This window comes from Nicotiana tabacum, chromosome 6 (genome assembly GCF_000715075.1).
Source record: "Nicotiana tabacum cultivar K326 chromosome 6, ASM71507v2, whole genome shotgun sequence".
NCBI classification, from domain to species: Eukaryota; Viridiplantae; Streptophyta; class Magnoliopsida; order Solanales; family Solanaceae; genus Nicotiana; species Nicotiana tabacum.
Genome location: NC_134085.1, coordinates 164,599,280 through 164,619,719, shown reverse-complemented (window position 1 = coordinate 164,619,719; position 20,440 = coordinate 164,599,280).

Sequence of the window (20,440 nt, the reverse complement as noted above, 5' to 3'; positions counted from 1 at the left end):
TTAAATGGAAAGGTGCAGTGGCCTCGTCCCTGGGATCATGACTTTACCATGGCCATCTGATCCTACGGATTTGCCATTTTCACTATTAATTGTTAGTTCAAACCTGTCCAAGCATTGTAGTTTCAAAGTTCACAATTTAGTTAGTTAAAAATATTGCATTACATGACTTACTTTCATCGAAGGGATTAGTATTGGTTGTGGTTGTGAATTGTTTAAGAGCCTTTAGCTTAATTTGAAATCAGGGCAGCCCAACCAATTTTGCTCACATTGGACTTCCAAAGGAATAGGGCTGCTGAGCCCAATCTCTGTAGCGTGTGGTTTGATCCCTGAAATAGCTAGTAGATTGTTAACTAATCTCGGATCATAGCATGATTGTTTGAGTCCTTGGTCAACTAGATCTTAGCATTAATCTTACCATCAATTGTTACTTAAAAAGTACTGCAATATTTTAAGGAAAAAGAAGCGTAGTTGTGAGTCTAAGGTTGTTAGTCAAAGTAACAAGTAAGGATAGGCAGGCGTGATTTGGTGAGTTAACGATTTCTTGTGGCTCGAATCATGACAGGATCCCCGTCCGTCATTTCAGGATTAATCAAATATGCAAAAATTATTAAAAGTCCCGTACTTTTCAAGCATGTAAACTAATTAGGACTCTGTCTTCTGTCATGTTTAGAGACAAATTTAATAGAAAACCATAGTCACTTTTAGGATTGCCCTTTTAATAATAAGGACGAGATGAGCCTCGCTGGATAAACACATAAGTGGCGGGGCCCTCGTTAAATATATGTATTAAATACTTAGATTCCGGGACAAGCCGTTTAGCCAATTTCACGGCCCTACCAAAAAATAATGATACGCTAGTCGCTTTAGGCGAGTATTTAATAATGTTATCTTCTTAAATTCGGGTGCACATTTATGTGACCCAAATCCAAATCTCAACGAAGTTGAAATGCGTCGACCAATCACGAGTACATTGATTGTGACGTGGTTCGAAATGCGTTTCCATGACATTGCAATTCTTTAAAATAAAATAACAAATGAGACGAGCCTCGTCAAACAAAAAAAATGCACAAGTTGCGGGGCCCTCTATACGTGTTTGCGAAGTTGCTAAGACTCCGGGACGGGCCATTTAGCAAAATTTCACGGCCTCGCCCAAAATAACACTATTCTAGTCGCTTAGGGCGCGTATTTAATAATGTTATTTTCCTAAACTCGGGTGCGCATTTATGTGACCCAAATCCAAATCTCAACGAAGTTGGAACGTATCAAAAATTGCGGGTACATTTATGTGGCGCAATTCGAGATGCATTCTCACGACGTTGCAATTCCTTGAATAAATAATAACAAAGCGGTTAAACAGTTAAAATTTGCACGTAGGTTCATAATTGTATAAAATCAGATAATCAAGCCGAATATGACAGTTGAGCGACCGTGCTAGAACCACGGAACTCGGGAATGCCTAACACCTTCTCCCGGGTTAACAGAATTCCTTATCCAGATTTCTGGTGCGCAGACTGTTAAACAGAGTCATTCTTTTCCTCGATTCGGGATTCAACCGGTGACTTGGGACACCATATATCTCCCAAGTGGCGAATCTGAAATAAATGAATAAATCCCGTTTCGATTGTCCCTTAATTGGAAAAACTCCCTTCTGCGCCCCTTTGCGGGCGACGCGGGCAAAAAAAGGAGGTGTGACAGCTCTGGCGACTCTACTGGGGAACGAACCCAGAATCTCTGGTTCAGGGTTCAGAATTCGAGCTTAGAGGAATTGTTATATTTGGCTTTGTTTATTATCTGATTTTTACATGTTTGGGCCTAAGGTGCTAAATGCTGCTTTTACCGCTTTGATATTATCTGAATTGTATATAAACTGTGTCGAAACCCTTCTCTTCTTACCTCCGGGGAAGAGCTTGCTGGTCGAGACTCCCTATTCTATTAGTGTCAATACCTGAAATAAGAAAGAGGCCGGACAAGTTACAAAGCCGTACGATCTCGCGGGTCCCCGGTACGTAGCCCCCTCCTCGACTCGAGTTGTCCGCTCGGGTACACAGTCTAGAACAAATACCCAGGTTATGAACCTAGAATAACTCAGCTTCATGGCGGATCCCTAGTAGGAACGTTTGTTTGCATCACATGCATTTGACTTTGGAGGCTCAATACAGGGGTTGGGTCTGTCTAGGACAGGTGTACCAAAATGACAAAAGACCATCCTGATGCATCGTACTTGCTTCTACTTGTGCATTTATTTGCTTCAGACTTGCATGCTGACCGGCTTCTGAATATTTTGAGGAAAGAGAGATAGAAGTACAAGGCTTGTCGAAACTCTGCCGAATTTTTGAGAAAATGAAAAAAAAGAAAAAAAAAGAAAAAGAAAAAGAGAAAAAAAAAGGTTTTAGTTAGTCTTATTTTCCAATGAAAAAAGAGTCTTGTTTTCAAAAGAAGTTTGTTTTATCGGCCCGAACTACGCCGGTTTGATTCTCAAAGAGTGTGAGATACGTAGACAACCCTCATCGGGTCCAACCTCCCTTTTTGCAAAAATAGCCAAAAATGTCAAAATTTTAATTTTCGTCGTAAATAAGTCAGGTGATGCTATTCTTGTCAAAAAATAGCTGAATGTTCCCGAAAGGGACGCCGGAAGGCTGACTTTGCGTGAACAGCCACTTTTAGTCATTTTTGGATTTTTGACCGGTTGACTCACCCAGCTTTAAAATCTTTGTTCCCGAAGTGCTGAAAAGCCGTGTGCGGAGCCAGATCTTTCTTCTAATCTGTGAAAAATTAAAAAATAGCCAATTTGATTGGGTCAAATAAATTTTACTTCTTAATCACCCTAATAAATGTGCAGGATGAGCACGATGCAAAATGAACTTTTTTAATAATGACCAAAATCTCTTTCAAGTTGCGATTATGGTGGGATAATTTAGGTGGTGAAGGGCAAGATGACGTCAAGAAATATCTGAAAGGTCTTACGGGTTTATTGGAAATCCAGCCTCGGGGGGATATCATAAGAGCTTTGATCACTTACTGGGACCCGACGCACAATGTCTTCCACTTCTTTGAACTCACCCCGACTTTGGAGGAAATAGCCGGGTACATCGGAAATGCTGAAGTTCCATTGAGGCAAAAATACCTGGTTGCTCCAAGAGCTGTTACTGTGCATCGTTTCTTAGATTCGTTAAAAATACCTAGGATGGTCCACAACCCAGATTTGGCTGCAGGTTTTTGTAATCCGCGCTTCATATACGATAGGTACGGGCATGTCGGGGGATTCAACAACCCAGACAATAAGTTATGCAACAAGGGTAACCGTCAGAAGTGGGACGAACATAGACGAGTGGCTTTTATGGTAACCTTTTTGGGCCTTTTGGTATTCCCACGGGAAGACGGAAACATTAATCTGAAAACACTCGGGGTTATCAATACTTTGCTCATTCAAGACAAAAGCACGCTTGCGCCTATGATAGTATCTGATATCTTCAGAGCTCTCACGGCCTGTAAAGCCAGAGGGAGTTTCTTCGAGGGGTGTAACTTGTTGCTACAAATATGGATGACTGAGCATCTCTGCCACCGTTCCCAGCTCTTGAGTTATAGTTCCTCAAAGAAAACTTGCATAGAAGAGTTCTACACAAGAATCCAGGGGGCCAGTCTACCCGAGGGAGTCACAGCATGGACATTATTATTTCAGACCCTCACTGCCAGCCAAATACAATGGACACTAGGATGGTTGCCCATGGATGAGGTCATCCATATGCCGGTAGCTAGGGCCCATTTTCTATTGATGGGGCTCAAAAGCATTCAGCCTTACGCGCCATATCGGGTCTTGAGACAACTCGGGAGGTGTCAAGTAATCGAGATTAGCCCTGATGGACAATTCCCTGAAGCAAGAGTTCGTCAGATCTGGAGTGAATGCCAATATTTAAAAGCAGATACTTGCGTGCAGGATCAGGCCAAAGGCGAAGTGGCGCCAGGATACCTTGCTTGGTACACGATGGAACTTGAGCACGAAAGGCCAACCAAAAAACCTCACATTCAAGAGTTTGTTGAGGCGTCACAAGAACCGTGGGATTGGTTGGCCAAAGAGCGCAAATACCGGGCCGAGGTAGGCAAGCTGAAACAACAGATCAAGGATCTGAAATTTGAGAACAAGGTGCAAATTGCTGCCGATGAGGGAAAGAAGAACAGGTTAGCCCAAGAAAATGAGGCTCTCAAGGCTCAGATCCAACAAATGAGGATAGATGCTGACAATCAGCAAAGGAGTCGGTCAGATGAAAGATTGATTTACGGACCAAAAAAGGAAATCAGTGAGTGCCGGAATGATTTGAAGAAATCTGAGGGTACCGTAGCACAACTCCTGGTACAATGGGCAAAGAGAACGAAAGAGCGTACACAGTACCTACAACAGGCATGAAAAAACCATTGTCGGCCTAAAAAGGAAGGTGGCCACCCTAGAGATCAAGGCGGCTAAACAAGCCAAGGCTTTTGAAACCGAGAGTAAACATTGTTGTAATCTGATGGCCTCAATGGAAGGCAAAATACAGCAGTTACGGAAATAACATCTGGATGATTCTCGAGTTTTGAAGGTTAGAAGGGATCAGATAGAACACCTACACCTAGAGAAATATCAAACCAGAAACAAGATTCTGACTATTGCTCGTGCTATCACTAGGAGATGTCGAGAGTGTGAAGAAATGACCCGCACTACTTTCATGTCAGCAGTAATGATTTTCGTCAAGCAAACAATGTACGAGCTGGAGCAACTTGAAAGGGATCTCGTGCCTAAGCCCGCGGCAAGGCTGAACGATGCCTCGCGGGCACCAACTTTTGGAGACTTAATGTATTTATAGTTCAAGTCAGTGTTTTGTTTTAGAGTCTGTTGTCTGTCTGTATATTCTCTTTTCATCAAAACATGTTAGTACTTTTTTTTTATTATTTGGTTTTACCTTAGGTTTGTTCTTTCCAAAAATGTTTAGTTTGTATTATAATGTTTCAGTAAAGAAAATGGAAGATTCCCAAAATTTGTTTTCACAGTTATGTGCCAGAACTACGCCCGGTCTGATTCATGCGGGGACATGATACGTAGGCAATCCACATAAGATTCAACCACCACTAAAAAGAAAAAAGAAAAGAGGAAAAGTTAAAGAGAATAAAAGAAAAAAAAAGAAATAATAAGAGAAATAAAGAAAGCTTCAGGAACGCTTAAACGAGGCACAAACAAAGTAAGCCGGAATGACGCATGCGGTCGAAGCAAAGACATGTTAGAAACGGTTAAACTGCTAGAAACATTGCATCCCCCAACATGAAGTTGCAATATGTGTTAAACTCTAACGCTAACAAGTTTGTTGTTTAATACCAGTTTCGAAACAGTTAGCTCGTTAGAACGTTCTGGCAGAGTACCATTACCACACAAGATCTAAAGGGCCCATTCTGAAAAGTATGTTTGGTTTAGACAAAAGTGTTGAGGAGGAAAAGACAGAGATGCAAGTAATAAAAGAAGAGGTAGACAGGTTGAGACAGGAGATAGCAGGGATGCACCTAGCCTGGGCTAGGGGTCAGATGTCACCAACCCTTCCCCCTACTCCTACACTCTTGCCGGCTCGGACTCCGGAACACCCGCCCACTGGTCCATCAATGAGCTTCCCCATTGCCCAATACTATTAAGGGGAAACTTCCTATAATCCCCAAGCTCCACCACCCAAACAAAACCCTCCTCCACCAATCGTCCCTGTCTTCGGGGTACCTCCACCAGCCACACTGCAAAGATCCTCCAGCGAGCCGTTGTTTCAGGCTCACGATCACCAGTATTATCCCCCTGAACCAACCTTTAAAGCACCCGAGCCATACACTTACACCCCTCACCTCCAACTCTCGACAGAAATTGAGAGGCCGACTAAGAATCTGGAGCAGGATGAAGTGCTTCGTAAAATGAAAAGCCTGGAGCAATCTTTCAGGAGTATGCATGGATTGGGCAACCAAGTTAGTGTGGCCTACAAATATCTGTGTCCTTTCCCTGATGTGCAATTGCCGGCAGGTTTTAAGATGCCCAAATTTGATCTATACGAGGGACATGGTGATCCCATGGCACATCTACGAGGTTTCTGTAGTAAGATGAGAGGAGCAGGTGGAAAGGATGAGCTCCTGATAGCTTATTTCGGTCAAAGTTTAAGCGGGTCCGCACTTGAATGGTACACAAGACAGGATCCTAGCATGTGGTATACCTGGGACGATCTGGCACAAGCATTTGCAGGTCACTTCCAGTATAACCTTGAGATCATCCTGGACCGTCTCACACTGTTAAAACTTGAGAAAAAGCCTGGAGAGAGCTTCAGGGAATTCGGATTCCGTTGGAGGGAACAAGCAGCGAGAGTCGATCCGCCAATGAGGGAAGGTGAAATGGTGGACTACTTCTTACAAACTTTGGAGCCAACTTACTTTGGTCACCTGGTGACGTCAGATGGTAAATCTTTTAATGAAGTAGTAAAAATGGGCGGCATGGTTGAATAGGGACTCGGGTCCAATAAGATAATGAGTTATTCGGCAATCAAGGTCACAACTCAGGCTATCCAGAGCGGCACGGGGGGTGCGCTCGGGAAAAAGAAGAGAGAGGAGGTCGCAACAGTCGAAGCAGGCACTTGGTCCAGATCAAGAGGTCCTTCCCATCGATACCAACCCAGACCCTACTACTCAAATTATCCACACACTCCATACAACCCTCCACAACCCTATCATCCACCACAAGAGCCACATTTCTCCGTCCATCACACCCAAACTTACAACCAGCCTCCGGCTCGCCCGCAATGGTGTGCGCCGGCTCCCCAACATACATATCCACCTCCCCAAAACACATATCCACCACCAAAGACATACAGGAATCCTTCAGGGCCAAGCTTCCGCGGAAATCAGGCTTTCAGGAACGAAAGGATGCAGAGGCCGAGAACATTCACTCTGTTGGGAGAAACCTATACTACTCTGTTCCACAAGTTGAGGCAGATAGGCTTGATAAGTCCTGTCGAACCCAAATTGCCAAATCCCCTTCCCAGAAATCTGGACCACTCAGTGAGCTGCGAATATTGTTCGGGGGCTCCCGGGCATGATACCGAGAAGTGTTGGAAGTTGAAGACTGCCATACAAGATCTTATTAACATAAATAGGATCGAGGTTTAGGCACCAGAGGCACCCAACATCAATGAAAACCCATTACCGGTGCACCATGAGGCCCACATGATCGAACTAGTGCACAAAGGAGGGAAACCCAAAAAGCCCTCACAAATGGTAATGATAATTCGGGCCAGCCCAAACGAAAAGTCGACCAGTGAAAGGGCAGTGGTACAGTTGGGAAAGGTAGATGACAAGCAATTTGTGGTAGTGGGGAAAGCTTCGTCTATTGCTGCGAAGAAGCCAGAGTCAGTCGGGGTAGTACTGCCGGGAGTATCAAGCACCCCAGTGTTGGTAGTGAAGGGGGCCCGCGTAGAACCAGTCGTTATCAGGCCAGTAATACAGTTACCGATAACAAGTGAGAAAACAGTGCCATAGAGCTACAGTCAAATGACAGTGATGCATAAGGGGAAGGAAGTTGTGGAAGAAATATGCGAGGCCCAGGGCTTAACCCGTTCAGGAAGGTGTTTTGTTCCCGCGAAACTGAGAAGTACCAATCCTGTAACAATAAAAAAGCCAGTAACGGAGGAAGAAGCAGAAGAGTTTTTGAAGAAGATGAAGGCCCAGAACTACTCAATTATAGAGCAGTTGAGAAAAACCCCAGCCCAGATTTCATTGCTATCTTTGTTGATCCATTCAAGCGATCATTGTCAGGCCTTAATGAAGATTCTGAACGTGGCCCATGTCCCGGACAAGCTCTCAGTGAACCATTTGGAGAAAATAGTGCACAAGATCTTCGAAGTAAACCGAGTAACATTCTCTGATGATGAGTTACCGATAGAGGGTACAGAAAACAACAGGGCACCCTACTTGACGGTAAAATGCGAAGACTCGGTGGTCACTCGAGTAATAATTGATAATGGATCTAGTGCAAATATCTGTCCATTGGCCACTCTGAACAAACTAAAGGTTGCTGATGATAGGATCCACAAGAACAGCGTCTGCGTTCGAGGTTTTGATGGAAGCGGTACTGACACAGTGGGTGATATCGTACTGGAATTAACCATTGGTCTAGTCGAGTTCACCATGGAATTTCAAGTGATAGATGTGGCGGTATCGTACAATCTTTTGTTGGGACGACCCTGGATCCACACAGCTAAAGCAGTACCTTCTACGCTGTATCAAATGGTCAATTTTGAATGGGATAGGCAAGAGATTGTGGTACACGGGGATGACGGTACACATGCCGTCAGTGATGCTATTGTACCCTTCATAGAAACCGACGATGACAAGGGCCCATGGGTTTATCAGGTTTTTGACGCAGTATCAGTGGACAAAATTCCTGAGGGTGGGGGCCTTCCACTTCCCAGAATCACAGCTGCAACCTTCATGATAGCCTCAGAGATGTTGAACAGCGGGTTTGTACCAGGAAAAGGTTTGGGGATTGATCTGCAGGGAATGGTCGAGCAAGTTTCTTTGCCCAAGAACCTGGATACTTTTGGGATGGGATTCAACCCTACCGCAGCGGAGGTAAAACGGGCCCGCAAGATGAAGAAAAGAGTCTGGGTCCTTCCTAAGCCAGTCCCATGACTGTCCAGATCATTTGTCAAAGTAGGGTGCAGAAAGTTACCAGTCCCGGAAGTTCTTGGACCTTTGATCGGGCCGTATGGAGACTTGAATGAGGGCTTTGAGAGAATGTTCGCAGATGTCAACATGATAGAGGCTGGAGAGGGTTCCAGTAAGGCAGAAATACAGTTTGTTGGGCCTAGGGCCAATGTCAACAATTGGACAGCTACTCCTCTTCCTATTTGGAGGGAGTCCTGGTAGTTGGATCTGATTTTCCTTTTTGATTTCTGGATTATTCTAGGGTTGTAATCCGGATTCCCTTTTATTATTAGTATCACTCAACAAAGTGTGAAACCTTGTTATCCCATGATTCAATAAAATGAGAAGTTTCTTTTTTCATTCCTTATTTTATTTTTATTTTTAATTTTTGTTTCTTTCTTTTCTTTTTCTGAACAATTCTTTTCATACCGGTCTTAACGACATGACATGCACAACAGATCTTCAACCTAGTCTAAAAGATCAATCTGATTTTGAATTAACCATACAAGAGGTCGATTATGATAATGAATCGGAATACGATGAGGATGAAGCCTTCGAGGAGATAAATAGGGAGTTAAGCCAGTTTGAAGAAAAATCCAAGCCTAACTTAAATGACACATAAGACATCAATTTAGGGGATGCCGGCGATATCAAAGAAACTAAAATAAGCATCCACATTGCACCAAATATTAGGGAAGAATTGATCAAAACACTTATTGAATTCAAAGATGTATTTTCCTGGTCATATGATGACATACCGGGGTTAAACACGGATTTAGTGGTCCATAAATTGCCCATTAACCCGGTATGCCATCCCGTCAAGCAGAAATTGAGAAAGTTCAAGACGGATATGAGTGTGAAGATTAAATAAGAAGTAACCAAGCAGCTGCAAACAAAGGTTATTCGTGTCACTCGATATCCTGATTGGTTGGCTAATGTGGTGCCGGTGCCGAAGAAAGATGGGAAGATCAGGGTGTGTGTTGATTACCGCAATCTGAACAGGGTAAGCCCAAAGGACAACTTTCCTTTACCCAACATCCATATCTTGATCGACAATTGTGCCGGACGTGAGATCAGATCTTTTGTATATTGCTATGTTGGGTATCATCAGATTCTGATGGATGAAGAAGATGCGGAAAAGACGGCCTTCATTACGCCGTGGGGAACTTATTGCTACCGGGTGATACCATTTGGTTTGAAGAATGCTGGGGCCACGTACATGAGAGCAATGACTAATGTGTTTCATGACATGATCCACAAAGAAATTGAGGTGTACGTGGACGATGTCATCATAAAGTCTAAGCATCAGGAAGACTATGTAGCAGACCTAAGGAAGTTTTTCCAAAGACTGCAAAGGTATGATATTAAGCTCAACCCAGCTAAATGTGCCTTTGGTGTTCCATCTGGAAAGCTGTTGGGATTCATCGTCAGTCGGCGGGGTATTGAACTGGACCTGTCAAAGATCAAATCTATCCAAAATTTGCCACCGCCGAAGAATAAGATAGAAGTAATGAGTCTGTTGGGAAGGTTGAACTACATCAGCAGATTTATTGCTCAACTCACTGCAACTTGTGAACCCATCTTTCGACTTTTGAAGAAAGATGCTGCGATAGAATAGACGGCGGAATGTCAGGAGGCATTTGACCAGATCAAAGGATATTTATCAAACCCACCTGTGTTGGTTCCACCTGAGTCGGGGAGACCGTTAATTCTTTATCTAACGGTCCTGGAGAATTCGTTTGGCTGCGTGTTGGGGCAACACGACATTACAGGAAGGAAGGAGCAAGCCATCTATTATCTTAGCAAGAAGTTTACAGTATATGAGGTCAAGTACACTCAACTCGAGAAGACATGTTGCGCCCTAACTTGGGTGGCTCAGAAATTGAAGCACTATTTGTCCTCATATACTACTTATCTCATTTCCCGCTTGGATCCACTAAAGTATATTTTCCAGAAGCCTATGCCTACAGGGAGGTTAGCAAAATGGCAAATTTTACTCACGGAGTTTGATATCGTCTATGTGACGAGGACGACCATGAAGCCCAAGCGCTGGCCGATCACTTGGCTGAGAATCCTTTTGATGAAGAATACAAGCCATTGAGGACGTATTTTCCTGACGAGGAAGTAATGCATATAGATGGGTTGGAATTACCCGAGGAACCAGGTTGGAAGCTTTTCTTTGATGGAGCCGCAAATGCGAAAGGAGTTGGAATAGGAACGGTACTTATTTCTGAAATAGGACGTCATTATCTTGTTACAACTCAGCTTCGTTTCTATTGTACCAACAACATGGCTGAGTATGAGACATGCATTTTGGGTCTGCGACTAGCTGCAGACATGGATGTCCAGGACTTTTTGGTCTTGGGAGACTCAGACCTCCTGGTGCATCAGATTCAGGGCGAGTGGGAAACACGGGATTTGAAATGCATACCATATCGACAATGTTTGCACAATCTGAGCAAGCAATTTCGATCAGTGGAGTTCAGACACATCCCGAGAATTCACAATGAGGTTGCCGATGCATTGGTCACTTTAGCATCGATGTTGCACCACCCAGACAAAATTCATATTGACCCATTGTACATCCAGGTTTGTGATCAACATGCTTATTGCAACATGGTAGAGGAAGAAGTGGATGGCAAGCCATGGTTTTATGACGTAAAGAAGTACCTCAGGATGGGGATATACCCGGACAGGCCACCGGAGATCAAAAAAGGGCCATTCGGCGATTGTCAAGTGGATTCTTCCTCAGTAGAGGAGTGTTGTACAAAAGAACCCCAGATTTGGGATTGCTGAGATGTATAGATGCCAGTCAAGCCATGACAATTATGATATAGGTACATGCCGGAGTTTGTGGGCCACATATGAGCGGATATATGGCGAAGAAGATTCTTTGAGCAGGGTATTATTGGCTCACTATGGAGCGTGATTGTATCAATTTCGTGCGGAAATGCCATCAATGTCAGATACACGGAGATTTGATTCATTCTCCGCCGACAGAATTGCATACAATGTCAGCGCCCTGGCCATTTGTTGCATGGGGCATGGATGTCATTGGACCTATTGAGCTGGCAGCTAACAACGGTCATAGGTTCATTCTGGTGACCATCGACTATTTCACTAAGTAGGTTAAAGCTAAAACTTTCAAGTCGGTAACCAAGAAGGCAGTGGTGGATTTTGTTCACTCCCATATCATCTGTAGATTTGGGGTCCCAAAAGTGATCATCACGGATAATGATGCTAATCTTAACAACAATTTGATGAAAGAGGTAAGTCAACAGTTTAAGATTGCACACTGCAATTCCACCCTATATCATCCCAAGGCGAATGGAGCAGTTGAAGCAGCCAACAAAAACATCAAGAAGATACTGAGGAAGATGGTAGAAGGGTCCAGACAATGGCATGAGAAATTACCATTTGCATTGTTGGGTTATCGCACCACTGTCCGGACTTCAGTAGGTGCAACCCCTTATTTGTTGGTATATGGAATTGAAGCAGTAATACCGGCGGAAGTTGAAATTCCATCCCTTCGGATTGTCGCTGAGGCTAAGATTGATGATGACGAGTGGGTAAAAACCCGCTTGGAGCAGTTGACCTTGATTGATGAAAAGAGATTGGCAACTGTGTGTCATGGCCAATTATATCAAAAGAGAATGGCGAGAGCCTACAACAAGAAGGTGCGCCCCAGAAAATTTGAGGTGGGGCAGCAGGTGTTGAAACGAATCCTGCCATATCAGGCTGAAGCAAAAGGCAAGTTCGCCCCGAATTGGCAAGGACCATTCATTATAACCAGGGTGTTGTCCAATGGAGCCTTATGTTTAACAGATATCGACGGGAAATGCGTCGACATGGCTATCAATTCTGACGCAGTTAAGAGATATTATATATGATTTCTTTTGATTGCAATTGTTTGTTTGTGGTTGGCATTTATTGGAGAATGAAATGACGGAGACAATTCTTTCTTCTATCCAAACACTTTATCCTTTGCTTCCCCTTTTGAGCCTTATTTATTCTTTCATATCCCTCTTTTGGAATCAGTAATTAAAATGAAGGAAAAAGAAAAAAAGAAAAACAATGATAATAAAGACAAAAGAAAAATCACAAGAAAAACAAAGGAATTGGGAACTACGTTTGACCTGATTCCTCAAAGAAGGATACATAGGCGCCTCACGGCTCGGTCATAGTGTAATAAAAAATAAAAATCCCCCAAGCAAGAAAAGATGGGGCAGAAGTTTGTGTTTATAATTTTGGGAAAGAAAGTTGATTTCAAAATTTTATAATATTTTACCCATCAAAATTATTTTGAACCTCTTGTTACCCCTTTTTTCTTTTAACCATACACAAAAAACCATATTGATGTCCAAAAAAGACCTCCCGATCAGTATCCGAGAAGTGCTAAATCAATGCAAATGGAAGTTGGGAATAACACTTTGATCCCTAACAAAAGAAGAAGATCATAAGCTGGAAATGAATTGATAGCCGAAAGAATCCCCAACAGAGAGAGTCATATCGGTAGCACTCCGATCCCCAGCTGCAAAATAAAATAAAATGAGAGAGTCTTACCGGTGAAAACCTTCACAGGCACCGTAAGGCGACGGGAGTGGAGAGAAATGAGAGAGTCTTATCGGTGAAAACCTTCACAGGCACCGTAAGGCGACGGGAGTTGAGAAAAATGAGAGAGCCTTGTTAGTGAAAACCCCTCGAAGGGCACTATGAGGCGACAAGACAAGATTGGCAGAAAGGATCCGCATTTGGCAAAGAGTTGAGTGCCTGTTTATCCCTAGCAGCACGAGGTCGTCCGAAAGGTTGATTGATACAAATAGACTGGGTTGATTAATTCGGAATGCGCGACATGATCGTTGGGATCGGTTACATCATTCAGATAAGTTCTTTTCTTTCCTTTTCCTCAGCATTTGTTCAAAAAGACTTCTTCTTTTTCTATTTTTTGAAATCACCACTTTTTTATTTCTTGGTTCAAAGACTTTACTTCCCTGACAGTTGTTTTTGAAAAGGATTTTCAGAGCTTACTACCAGTCGCCAAAATAATACAAAAGAAAATACAAATAGGACAGGCCCAAAAGATAAGGTGGCAAGGCGAAAAGAGGTTGGTCTCAAGAACAAATGATGAATGGTTTTAGACCCCAAGAGGGCAAAATTTCTAGGGGAAGGTGGAGAAAACGGAAAAGCAACAGTTAAAAGGTTCTGAGGATCCCCAGCAGACTTGCAAGACACAGGGACAACTTCGACAGATTCTCGACCAAGCTCCACAATGGTCGGATAACACAGAGCGGGGAAGGAAGAGAAGAAAAGAACCATCCCCAGCAAGAATATCAGCCCCAACAAGTTTTATAGCAAAGCAAGGAGGAGAAAAGAGGAACCATCCCCAGCAGAAAGGGCACGACAACTCACCCCGTTTTAAACTAACAAATTTTTCCTTGATTTGAAGCAGGGAAAGGGAATATTACTGACAGCAGAAAGACAGGGTCACGAAGAAGATTATCGAACTGGGGCAGAAAATTGTCGTTCATTTCGATGTTTTTCGAGAAGTCTAACATAGTTTTGGGAAAAACGATATCCCCAGCAGTTTTTCGGGAGAAGGCAAAACAAGCTTTAAAGAAAGCAATGTCAGGAGGAGGGTAACACGAATTTTAAGGGAGATTGTCTTCAAAGGAAGAATCTAAACAGAGAAACAGTTTGTAGAGGAATGAAACATCAGTCTTAAGGGAAGTAGTCTTTGGAGGAGTAAGATAACACATTTTTGAGAAAATGTTATCCCCAGCAGTTCGCATAGAAGACAGTACAAGTTTGAGGGAAGTAGTTTTGAAGAAAGATAATTCAGTACAGAAGGAAAAGGGTTGATAGCATCCCTAGAAGGAATAGCGCAACCAACCACCATGTTTAAACTCACAAGTTTCCTTTGTTTGAAACAGGGATGGAAGCTAGGTTCATATCAAAGCTAAGAAGGGTGAATTTTTCAGGTGTAGTGCCCCAATTCTGCTTATGCAAAAGGCTATTTGAGACGATCATACGTCACCACTAGGAAAAGCATTTCCTAGGCTTGGTCTTTCAAGTTATTTTACCCATAGGAGAGGAATTTCCTCCTAAGTTCATTTTTACCCATAGGAGAGGCATTTCCTCCTAAGTTTAGTTTTACCCACATGAGAGGTATTTCCTCCTAAGTTTATTTTTTACCCATAGGAGATGCATTTCCTCCTAAGTTTAGTTTCGCCCATAGGAGAGGCATTTCCTCCTAAGTTTAATTTTACCCATAGGAGAAGCATTTCCTCCTAAGTTCATTTTTACCCATAGGAGAGGCATTTCCTCCTAAGTTTAGTTTTACCCATAGGAGAGGCATTTCCTCCTAAGTTTAGTTTCACTCATAGGAGACACATTTCTTCCTAAAGTTTGTTTTACCCATAGGAGAGGTATTTTCTCCTAAGTTTGTCCTACCCATAGGAGAGGCATTTCCTCCTAAGTTTATTTTTACCCATAGGAGAGGCATTTCCTCCTAAAGTTTATTTTACCCATAGGAGATGCATTTCCTCCTAAGTTTAGTTTTACCCATAGGAGAGGCATTTCCTCCTAAGTTTATTGTTACCCATAGGAGACGCATTTCCTCATAAGTTTTGTTTTACCCATAGGAGAGGCATTTCCTCCTAAGTTTATTCTTACCCATAGGAGAGGCATTTTCTCCTAAGTTTGGTGTTACCCATATGAGAGGCATTTCCTCCTAAGTTTAGTTTTACCCCTAGGAGTGGCATTTCCTCCTAAGTTTACTGTTACCCATAGGAGACGCATTTCCTCATAAGTTTAGTTTTACCCATAGGAGAGACATTTCCACCTAAGTTTATTATTACCCATAGGAGAGGCATTTCCTCCTAAGTTTATTCTTACCCGTAAGAGAGGCATTTCCTCCTAAGTTTATTCTTACCCATAGGAGAGTCATTTCCTCCTAAAGTTTGTTTTACCATAGGAGAGACATTTCCTCCTAAGTTTGTCTTACCCATAGGAGAGGCATTTCCTCTTAAGTTTTGTTTTACCCATAGGAGAGGCATTTCCTCCTAAGTTTATTCTTACCCATAGGAGAGGCATTTCCTCCTAAGTTTATTCTTACCCGTAGGAGAGGCATTTCCTCCTAAGTTTATTCTTACCCATAGGAGAGGCATTTCCTCCTAAAGTTTGTTTTACCATAGGAGAGACATTTCCTCCTAAGTTTGTCTTACCCATAAGAGAAGCATTTCCTCCTAAGTTTAGTTTTACCCATAGGAGAGACATTTCCTCCTAAAGTTTGTTTTTCCCATAGGAGAGGCATTTCCTCCTAAGTTTGTCTTACCCATAGGAGAGGCATTTCCTCCTAAGTTTGTCTTACCTATAGGAGAGGCATTTCCTCCTAAGTTTATTTTTACCCATAGGAGAGACATTTCCTCCTAAGTTTGTCTTACCCATAGGAGAGGCATTTCCTCCTAAGTTTGTCTTACCCATAGGAGAGACATTTCCTCCTAAGTTGGTTTACTCTCATTATTGCATCAATAGTAGAAGTGGTTTAGAATTTGACTAACAACTCACAAATATTCCTAGTGCAAACTAGGGCAAAAATTTTGTTTGTTTTTGTTTACTTTAGCTGCAGGAGCTCGCCTGGAGAACAGAGGAATGCATTTCGTTTTAAGTGTTAAAATTGGGAGCCCACCCATATAATAGAGGAGTACATTCAAGTTGGAAGTCAGGAGCCCGCATATATAACAGAGGAATGCATCTCAAGATCAAGTCAAAAGCCAGTAATGCGGAGGGTTACAACAAAAATACCCCAGCATGAATCCCAACAGGAGTCAGAAGGAAGACCATAAGTGGAGGCAAAGTAGAGAAACAGCGGAGGAAACATAAATCAACGAGACAACAAGGCAACAAGAGACACAAGAGCAAGACTGAAGACCTAGATAAGATTTTGTAATTCATAGACTATAGTTTAGTCTAGCTTCTTGTTTTCTTTCAGCATGGTGTAATAAGGAGGTTAGTAAGTAGCGGTAACAACATGCAACAGCAGTAACAGTAAATCCACGGCTCCATGGTAGTCCCAGCTACCAAAACTTCCCGAACTACATTAACCTGATTCCCCTTTAGCCAGGGATATATAGGAAACCTTTGAAGCAAAGGTTCGGTTAAATCTTTTCAAAAAATGCTTCACACGGAGTATTCCAAAGGGCAAAAATCGCTCGTATCCGCTCACTTTATCTTTGCACGAAAACTCTTTGTGTTTTCGGACAAAGAAGGGCAGCTGTGAGCACGTGATTTTTGCTTCACGAAAACTACTCCAAAAGAAATCAAAAAATAAAACAAATTTCATCTGTGTACAATTTTGAGAATTTGCGTGATATTTTGGTAATTATTTTGTCCGTAAATGTTTACCCTTGTGGTGATTAATTAAAAAATACAAAAATACAAAAATACATGTTGCATGCACATTTAAGATTTAATTGTACTTTATGGAATTAATTAAGCCATGTTTTATTTTAAAAGAAAGAAAATCACAAAAAATATGTATTTGTTGCGTTTTGTCATTTATGTGTGTGCCGTTGTGTAATTTTATTTTTTAATTAAATGTTTGACCTTGTGCGTTAATTATTGTTAAGGTTTAATTGACATTTTGTAGGCTAATTTTGGGTTTATAGATTATTTTTAGAATTTTATTGATTGTTAATTAAAAGTAGAAAAAGAAAAACAAAAGAGTTGAAAAAATGAAAACTCGGATGGGGCCAAAAATTCGAATAGAAATCAGGCCCAATCGATACTTAGACCCAGTCCAAACGCCCTTGTGTCTAGTCCATGACCCAGCCTCTCAGACGAAAGAAACGACGTCGTTTCAGGAGCTTTGATCTGAGCCGTTCATCTCCCTTGATCCAACGGCTCAAAATCTGTCTCCCTAACCCATTCCCTATAACCGACCCGTTACCGGTTCGAACCGATCCCCACTTAACCAAACGACACCGTTTCCACTCAAGCAAATGATCCAGACCGTCAATCTCATTTGATCAAACGGCCAGAATTAAAACCCCCACCCACTATATAAGCCTAAAATCACTACCCGCCCCCCCATAGACATTACCCCTTCCGTTCCCTAGCCTCTTAGACACCAACCTAGCTCCCCCCCTCGATAGCCCTAGCCGCCACCAAATCCTCGCCTGAAAGCCGGCGGCAACGACGCCGCTGCCATGAAACTAACATTCCTGAACCACCATGACCCCCTCTCTCCAAATCCACACTCAGCTTACCTCGAATCTTCCCCGAACGTCTCGAATATTCATTTGAAGGTTCAAGCAAAAATCGGATCTACACCAACCGACCCCGGGTTCACACCGGGCACTCCCCTGGCCTCACTCGTAACCAAACCAAGCTTGGTTTGGTTTGAATCTAGGTAGAAACCTTCGAGCCCCAAATCGGACCGTATAAACCCTAGAACTCAAAACCATGGGGGTCTGTCCAGTTTAAAGGAAGAGTTGGGGTCTAATCGACCTTAATTGAGGTTTTCTCAGTTGAGGACACATCAATTAAAGTCCGTTCGACCTCAAAGAGGTCGAGTCCAGTTCGAGCATGGGTCATTTTTTGTTCTTAAGCTTCTGAGGTAATTTTTCCTTTCCTATTTGTTTGTTTATATATGTTTTTTTTTGTTGTTGTTTGTTTAAGGTGGTTTTAGTAATCTTTCAAGTTTTGTCAATGGATCCCCTGTGTCTATCAATATGAAATCACCTCTGTACTTGTTCGAGTTTAATTATTTGCTATCGATTGTATGTGTTGTAATTCGCGTAGTCGATTCGATATATGTCGTCGATTAGTTTTACAGTCTTGAATGGTAATAATTTGATCCATCTTGTTTAATTCTTATTAAGCCATTTGTCTGAGATGCGAACTGGTTATAGGTTGTAGTTTGTTGGATAGTTAGGGTCCAATTGTTAGTTGGCTAAGTTTGAATTGGTTATAGCTGAAGGGATTAATACAGATTGAAACAGGGGGTAGGGGGTAAGGCAGCAATTTCAGGGACTTTTAAGAAGGTATTTTGGATTTAAAGGAGTCTGAAAATGGCTTAATTTGAATGGCTGTCAATAGGGTATTAAAATATCATTAAACCGATACATTGTTTAATAATAGTGGGGAACAAGACTTAATGGCATAGGGAGGTTGATTAAAATAAGTTAAAATACCCATAACTTTGATTAAAAAGAGAAAAGCATGCGGTATGGGGAGCTGTCAGGAATATCATGGGCATTTTCTGATTAGTTTAGTATGTTTTAGGGGTATGGGCAGAGTTAAGGTGGAAAGATATCAAGGCAGCCTGAGGCTTGCCTATTTTGGCTATAAATAGGCTCATTTAGAACAAAAAAGGCTGGTTTTTCTGATCCTAAGAAACCAGAGAAAAAACAAGAGTATTAAAACTGGAGATTTAACCTTAAAACTCTAGAGGAATAGAGAGAGTAGGCTAAAAGTTTCTACACTAAAGTTCAGTGGGTTTGAGATTTAAAGAAGAAAAATCTGCTTCCCTTTTACTGTTGAAATCATTATTTACCTCTGTTACTGTTTCATTGAGAGCTGTGGGAATTTTCTGAAAGTCTGCTGGTCTATCTCTTGTTGCAAACTCAAGTTTTGGTCATATTGTGGTTGTTTATATTGCTGTTGGGTATTTGGGTTGCATTCTGGGATTTTCTGGTGCATTTGGTGTTGTTGCATGGTGTTTTCTGAAGTTACTGCTGGGTCTTAATCTATTGCTGGGCTATTTTGGCTACTGCTGTGTTGCTGAATCTACTGTTGTGCTATTGCTACTGCTGTTGACTTCTTTTCTACTCTGTTTCTATTCCTCTACCAGGTACATGTTTCGAGCCTTGTTGGTGTATTAGTGTTGTTGAAAGCTTGAATAAATGGAAATCATACTTCTGATGATGTTGTCCTAGTGTGTTTTGATTTGATTTCAGACCTGTCTTGTAGTTAGGATTTTGCTTTGGTTAATCTAGTTTGTATGATGTGTATAAACTGGACAGACCACTAGACTGATTAAACTCCTTTTGCTAATGGTTAATTATGACGTGGAATAGTTTAGCAAAGTTCATGCGTTAACCATCAAATGCAAGGTGTTCATTAGTGATAAGTGAATTACAAGTGCGATTTGTCATATTAGATGCCCAGTTTTGTTAGGCGTCAATTCTATGATAGTTCTGTTAGGCCAAAATGTATTAGGGCTACTAGAAAATAACTGTGATTGTTTAAATGGAAAGGTGCAGTGGCCTCGTCCCTGGGATCATGACTTTACCATGGCCATCTGATCCTACGAATTTGCCATTTTCACTATTAATTGTTAGTTCAAACCTGTCCAAGCATTGTAGTTTCAAAGTTCACAATTTAGTTAGTTAAAATTATTGCATTACATGACTTGCTTTCATCAACGGGATTAGTATTGGTTGTGGTTGTGAATTGTTTAAGAGCCTTTAGCTTAATTTGAAATCAGGGCAGCCCAACCAATTTTGCTCACATTGGACTTCCAAAGGAATAGGGTTGCTGAGCCCAATCTCTGTAGCGTGTGGTTTGATCCCCGAAATAGCTAGTAGATTGTTAACTAATCTCGGATCATAGCATGATTGTTTGAGTCCTTGGTCAACTAGATCTTAGCATTAATCTTACCATCAATTGTTACTTAAAAAGTACTGCAATATTTTAAGGAAAAAGAAGCATAGTTGTGAGTCTAAGGTTGTTAGTCAAAGTAACAAGT